Here is a 7,994-nt window from a genome sequence, read left to right as displayed (position 1 = left end):
TGAGGAACAACCACTCAGCTCTGTGTATAACGATAACCCCACCTCCCCTGAGGAACAACCATATTGAGGTTATGTACAGAGAGAGAGGTCCCCCCCACCTCCCCTGAGGAACAACCACTCAGCTCTGTGTATAACGATAACCCCCCCTCCCCTGAGGAACAACCATATTGAGGTTATGTACAGAGAGAGAGGTCCCCCCCACCTCCCCTGAGGAACAACCATATTGAGGTTATGTACAGAGAGAGAGAGGTCCCCCCCACCTCCCCTGAGGAACAACCATATTGAGGTTATGTACAGAGAGAGAGGTCCCCCCCACCTCCCCTGAGGAACAACCATATTGAGGTTATGTACAGAGAGAGAGGTCCCCCCCACCTCCCCTGAGGAACAACCATATTGAGGTTATGTACAGAGAGAGAGGTCCCCCCCACCTCCCCTGAGGAACAACCATATTGAGGTTATGTACACAGAGAGAGAGGTCCCCCCCACCTCCCCTGAGGAACAACCATATTGAGGTTATGTACACAGAGAGAGAGGTCCCCCCCACCTCCCCTGAGGAACAACCATATTGAGGTTATGTACAGAGAGAGAGGTCCCCCCCACCTCCCCTGAGGAACAACCATATTGAGGTTATGTACACAGAGAGAGAGGTCCCCCCCACCTCCCCTGAGGAACAACCATATTGAGGTTATGTACACAGAGAGAGAGGTCCCCCCCACCTCCCCTGAGGAACAACCATATTGAGGTTATGTACAGAGAGAGAGGTCCCCCCCACTCTCCCCTGAGGAACAACCATATTGAGGTTATGTACAGAGAGAGAGGTCCCCCCCACCTCCCCTGAGGAACAACCATATTGAGGTTATGTACAGAGAGAGAGAGGTCCCCCCCACCTCCCCTGAGGAACAACCATATTGAGGTTATGTACAGAGAGAGAGAGACTAGAAGAAAGATGCGTAGAAAAAGAGAAGGCCTGTTTCAGTGTGGAGATCCCCCATCTCTCTGAGGGCTGCTGTACCCTGTACCTCCTCTCTCTGCTCTGGCCCCCATCTCTCTGAGGGCCCCTGTACCTCCTCTCTGTGCTCCGGCAGTGGCCCATGCGGGTGCTGTGTCGTCACACACTAGGGGCTGGGGGAGTTATATCAAGTTCATTTCAATTGTATGTATTTTTTTTGTGTGATATTCCAAATGCCTGTATTGCCAGAATCAAATGTTGCTGGGGGTTTAAAAAAAAAAAAAAAAAAAGTGTAATTTTTTTGCCTGAATGTTTGTCAGCTTGTTCTCATGTTGTCTTTTTTAGTCTTGTCTTCGTCGCTCCTTCTGCTGCACCTTCGCTCATTTTAGCCAAGTACTGTTCTACTTGCTATTTAGTCTTTTATTTTTTTAAATTAAAATATGCAATAAGCATAAAGCACTATTCCATAAGGAATTGGCAACTCGTTCTCACTCTCGAGAAATAAGGTCGATTTTCAACGTGACCGTGTGGACAAGCTCACATGCTGTTCCAACAGTCCAGCGTGTCTTCATAACAATTCAGTTCAGTTTTACCTTGTTAACTAACAACTTGTTTTTTCAAGTTGGATGAACTTTTACATGTTTAAAGATTAGCTGGCACGTAGGATTGTACTTGAGAGATTGTTTACGAGACCTGTTGTTAATTTTCTATAATGCCTGCTACCAGAAGTTAGTCATTATGCATGGTACTGGTTACATTTCTAATAAAAAGGACGTTTTCATAGACTTACAAGCTAGATCATTGATTATTGCAACAACAAAAGAAAAAAAAGCAGGTTTAAACTATTTTGATAAAATAATACAGTTATTAGTGGGTTTTATGCTTGTGAAAGGCTTATATTAAATAATTATAATTTCACAAGGCCAGAATTTATAAGACTATTGCTGACTGTTTGTATTTTACCTTTTAATTGTACAGTGTATTTTAAAGAAAACCATAAAAAAAAAAAATGTTTAGGTATGATTTTTAGGTCGTATTACCACAGCCTGGTCACCCGTGACAGAAGTCATTATTCGACGTCCATCCATGTCTGAGGATGATGGGAAATGGTGTGGGAACCGACCACTAGGGGGGCAACAGTGAGCACATCTAGGATGTTGGGAACTGACCACTAGGGGGGCAACAGTGAGCACATCTAGGATGTTGGGAACCGACCACTAGGGGGGCAACAGTGAGCACATCTAGGATGTTGGGAACTGACCACTAGGGGGGCAACAGTGAGCACATCTAGGATGATGGGAACTGACCACTAGGGGGGCAACAGTGAGCACATCTAGGATGATGGGAACTGACCACTAGGGGGGCAACAGTGAGCACATCTAGGATGTTGGGAACTGACCACTAGGGGGGCAACAGTGAGCACATCTAGGATGATGGGAACTGACCACTAGGGGGGCAACAGTGAGCACATCTAGGATGATGGGAACTGACCACTAGGAGGCAACAGTGAGCACATCTAGGATGTTGGGAACCGACCACTAGGGGGGCAACAGTGAGCACATCTAGGATGTTGGGAACCGACCACTAGGGGGGCAACAGTGAGCACATCTAGGATGATGGGAACCGACCAGTAGGGGGGCAACAGTGAGCACATCTAGGATGATGGGAACTGACCACTAGGAGGCAACAGTGAGCACATCTAGGATGTTGGGAACTGACCACTAGGGGGGCAACAGTGAGCACATCTAGGATGATGGGAACTGACCACTAGGGGGGCAACAGTGAGCACTGTTACCTTCAGGTAGGTAACGGCAGCCTCTGATTCCAAAGGTTGCATGTTCGAATCCAGCAATAATGTTGTTGTTTTTTAAATAATTGTTTTGTTTTAAGTCTATCCCAAAACTTGGCCCTTACCTTTTTAAGCTAACCATTCAGAGTTAATGCCTAACCTTAACCACTGCGTTAATGCCTAAATGTTTAAGGTTAGCCACTAACTCTGAATGGTTAAGATTTAGGAACGAACTCTGAATGGCTAGTTTAAACACTTTTTTTTTAATGTTTGGAACAACTTTAAAATTGTGACATTTTGAGAAACATGGATGAAAATCCAATTGCGACGTGAGACTGAGAGAGTTTGTAAATCACCCCGCCCTACATCACAGGCCGGGAGCGAATCACACGCCGGAGACGCATCTCCTGTGATCAGAAGGGCTCTGGCTTTGACAGGACAGGTAATGAAGCTTGCCTGTGCTTGGCGATCATCAGCGAGACGATAGAGAGACGGCTAATTACGGCACGTCTCAGCATGTGTCTCTCTGTGCAAACACAACCCCCCCCCCCCTCCCCGTCAAATGAGCCCGCTTCATAGACACTGCTCCTTGGGAATGTCTTGTCTTTCTTTCTAAACAGCTGGGCTCAGCTGCGTAAGCTCCTATGTTCTCCGCCCCCTGCTTTTCAAATGACTTCACTCCCAAAGGATTTGACTGTGAGATCAGAGAATAGATCTGGTCACCTGTCAGGCAGAGCTTCAACAGCAATCTTCACACAGACACACTACTGCACGGATGTGGAATCGTAAATCAGGGCCTGTATTCATAAAGCCTCTCGGAGTAGGAGTGCTGATCTACGATCAGGTTAGTATTTTAGATCACGATGGCCTGCGTTTACACAGGCATCCCAATTCTGATCTATTTGGCAATAATACTATTTATTTACTTTTTTTGACTTATCAAATCTTTCACCAGTAACTGGACCAAAAAAAATCTCAGAATTGGGCTGCCTGTTTTTAATGCAGACAATGAACAAGATGATATAAACAAAGGGGGACCTGGTCCCAGATCAGCACTCCTACTAGGAGAGGCTATATGAATACAGGCCCAGGACATGTTGGCTGAAGCACAATCTGATCCCAGATCAGCACTCCTACTAGGAGAGGCTATATGAATACAGGCCCAGGACATGTTGGCTGAAGCACAATCTGATCCCAGATCAGCACTCCTACTAGCTGAGCCAATTTGTGCCCGGCGTTTATGGGACTACCAACCACGGCCGGTTGTAATTCAGCCTGGATTCAAACCAGGGTCTGTAGTGAAACCTCTAGCACTGAGATGCAGTGACTTAGACCGTTGTGCCACCCGGGAGTCCCGAGGGGGGGACCTGACGAGAGAGATTATAGGAGTCCCGAGGGGGGGACCTGACGAGAGAGATTATAGGAGCCCCGAGGGGGGGACCTGACGAGAGATTATAGGAGCCCCGAGGGGGGACCTGACGAGAGAGATTATAGGAGCCCCGAGGGGGGACCTGACGAGAGAGATTATAGGAGCCCCGAGGGGGGGACCTGACGAGAGATTAAAAGATCCCCGAGGGGGAACCTGATGAGAGATTATAGGAGCCCCGAGGGGGGACCTGACGAGAGAGATTATAGGAGTCCCGAGGGGGGACCTGACGAGAGAGATTATAGGAGCCCCGAGGGGGGGACCTGACGAGAGATTAAAGGATCCCCGAGGGGGAACCTGATGAGAGATTATAGGAGCCCCAAGGGGGAACCTGATGAGAGATTATAGGAGCCCTGAGGGGGGGACCTGACAAGAGAGATTATAGGAGCCTCGAGGGGGGACCTGACGAGAGAGATTATAGGAGCCCCGAGGGGGGGACCTGACGAGAGAGATTATAGGAGCCTCGAGGGGGGACCTGACGAGAGAGATTATAGGAGCCCCGAGGGGGGGACCTGACGAGAGAGATTATAGGAGCCCCGAGGGGGGGACCTGACGAGAGAGATTATAGGAGCCCCGAGGGGGGGACCTGATGAGAGAAATTATAGGAGCCCCGAGGGGGGGACCTGACGAGAGAGATTATAGGAGCCCCGAGGGGGGGACCTGACGAGAGAGATTATAGGAGCCCCGAGGGGGGGACCTGACGAGAGAGATTATAGGAGCCCCGAGGGGGGGACCTGACGAGAGAGATTATAGGAGCCCCGAGGGGGGACTTGATGAGAGATTATAGGAGACCCGAGGGGGGACCTGACGAGAGAGATTATAGGAGCCCCGAGGGGGGGACCTGACGAGAGATTAAAAGATCCCCGAGGGGGAACCTGATGAGAGATTATAGGAGCCCCGAGGGGGGACCTGACGAGAGAGATTATAGGAGTCCCGAGGGGGGACCTGACGAGAGAGATTATAGGAGTCCCGAGGGGGGACCTGACGAGAGAGATTATAGGAGCCCCGAGGGGGGGACCTGACGAGAGATTAAAGGATCCCCGAGGGGGAACCTGATGAGAGATTATAGGAGCCCCAAGGGGGAACCTGATGAGAGATTATAGGAGCCCTGAGGGGGGGACCTGACAAGAGAGATTATAGGAGCCTCGAGGGGGGACCTGACGAGAGAGATTATAGGAGCCCCGAGGGGGGGACCTGACGAGAGAGATTATAGGAGCCTCGAGGGGGGACCTGACGAGAGAGATTATAGGAGCCCCGAGGGGGGGACCTGACGAGAGAGATTATAGGAGCCCCGAGGGGGGGACCTGACGAGAGAGATTATAGGAGCCCCGAGGGGGGGACCTGATGAGAGAAATTATAGTAGCCCCGAGGGGGGGACCTGACGAGAGAGATTATAGGAGCCCCGAGGGGGGGACCTGACGAGAGAGATTATAGGAGCCCCGAGGGGGGGACCTGACGAGAGAGATTATAGGAGCCCCGAGGGGGGGACCTGACGAGAGAGATTATAGGAGCCCCGAGGGGGGACTTGATGAGAGATTATAGTAGCCCCGAGGGGGGGACCTGACGAGAGAGATTATAGTTCCCTCCTTCCTCAAGTACTCCCTTTTAGGATTCTGAAAGTATTGGAGGGGGTCTAACCATGGGCTGGAATTAATTTTGAATGAGAGGAGTGGAGTGGGTACATTTCCACTGTATTTCTTGCCTGAATCCATTACTTTCAAATCGATGAGGGAGAGGGAACAAGTGCAAGTTTAGAGAATTGGGTAGTCATCCCTAGAGTCATTCATATAAAGGGGAGCGGATCATCAAGGCTCTCTGCGATCTGAGAGGCTGAGAGTTAGTGACGACCCCCCCCCCCCCATGGTGTTTGTAACCATGGTAACGGCACGGTTGGTGTTTTGGGGGCATCCAGAATTAGTAGTATGGATGTTACACACACACATACACTTACCCTCTGTGTGTATTGAATGTAATCAATACAACAGCCGTGGGGTATTTTTGATTGTCTGTAAAATGTTACACGTGTTCCAATAAATTGTATGGCATGTATATGTTTTTTTTCACGTCTCTCTTTTAATGAATAAAACCTTAGAGGAACATTACAGATTAACAGGAATAAACCCTTAGGGAGACATTACAGATTAACAGGAATAAACCCTTAGGGAGACATTACAGATTAACAGGAATAAACCCTTAGGGAGACATTACAGATTAACAGGAATAAACCCTTAGGGAGACATTACAGATTAACAGGAATAAACCCTTAGGGAGACTTTACAGATTAACAGGAATAAACCCTTAGAGAGACATTACAGATTAACAGGAATAAACCCTTAGGGAGACATTACAGATTAACAGGAATAAACCCTTAGGGAGACATTACAGATTAACAGGAATAAACCCTTAGGGAGACATTACAGATTAACAGGAATAAACCCTTATGGAGACATTACAGATTAACAGGAATAAACCCTTAGGGAGACATTACAGATTAACAGGAATAAACCCTTATGGAGACTACAGATTAACATGAATAAACCCTTAGGGAGACATTACAGATTAACAGGAATAAACCCTTAGGGAGACATTACAGATTAACAGGAAAAAACCCTTAGGGAGACATTACAGATTAACATGAATAAACTCTTAGGGAGACATTACAGATTAACATGAATAAACCCTTAGGGAGATATTACAGATTAACATGAATAAACCCTTAGGGAGACATTACAGATTAACAGGAATAAACCCTTAGGGAGACATTACAGATTAACAGGAATAAACCCTTAGGGAGACATTACAGATGAACAGGAATAAACCCTTAGGGAGACATTACAGATTAACAGGAATAAACCCTTAGGGAGACATTACATGACAGAATAACGTGGAAGGACAGTACAAGCGATATGAGCCAGGTTTCTATTTACAACAGCACACCGGTTTCCAAAACAGATTCAGCCCATATTCCAGGACTAGGTTTATCAGAAACCAGCCATATTCCAGGACTAGGTTTATCAGAAACCAGCCATAATCCAGGACTAGGTTTATCAGAAACCAGGCCATATTCCAGGACTAGGTTTATCAGAAACCAGCAATATTCCAGGACTAGGTTTATCAGAAACCAGGCCATATTCCAGGACTAGGTTTATCAGAAACCAGTCCATATTCCAGGACTAGGTTTATCAGAAACCAGGCCATATTCCAGGACTAGGTTTATCAGAAACCAGGCCATATTCCAGGACTAGGTTTATCAGAAACCAGCCATATTCCAGGACCAGGTTTATCAGAAACCAGTCCATATTCCAGGACTAGGTTTATCAGAAACCAGTCCATATTCCAGGACTAGGTTTATCAGAAACCAGCCATATTCCAGGACTAGGTTTATCAGAAACCAACCATATTCCAGGACTAGGTTTATCAGAAACCAGCCATATTCCAGGACTAGGTTTATCAGAAACCAGCCCACATTCCAGGACTAGGTTTATCAGAAACCAGCCATATTCCAGGACTAGGTTTATCAGAAACCAGCCATATTCCAGGACTAGGTTTATCAGAAACCAGCCATATTCCAGGACTAGGTTTATCAGAAACCAGCCATATTCCAGGACTAGGTTTATCAGAAACCAGCCCACATTCCAGGACTAGGTTTATCAGAAACCAGCCATATTCCAGGACTAGGTTTATCAGAAACCAGTCCATATTCCAGGACTAGGTTTATCAGAAACCAGTCCATATTCCAGGACTAGGTTTATCAGAAACCAGTCCATATTCCAGGACTAGGTTTATCAGAAACCAGTCCACAGTCCTGCTACTACATGCTATTGTTGTCT

This window comes from Salmo trutta, chromosome 5 (genome assembly GCF_901001165.1).
Source record: "Salmo trutta chromosome 5, fSalTru1.1, whole genome shotgun sequence".
Taxonomy (NCBI): Eukaryota; Metazoa; Chordata; class Actinopteri; order Salmoniformes; family Salmonidae; genus Salmo; species Salmo trutta.
This window is presented reverse-complemented; position numbering follows the sequence as displayed.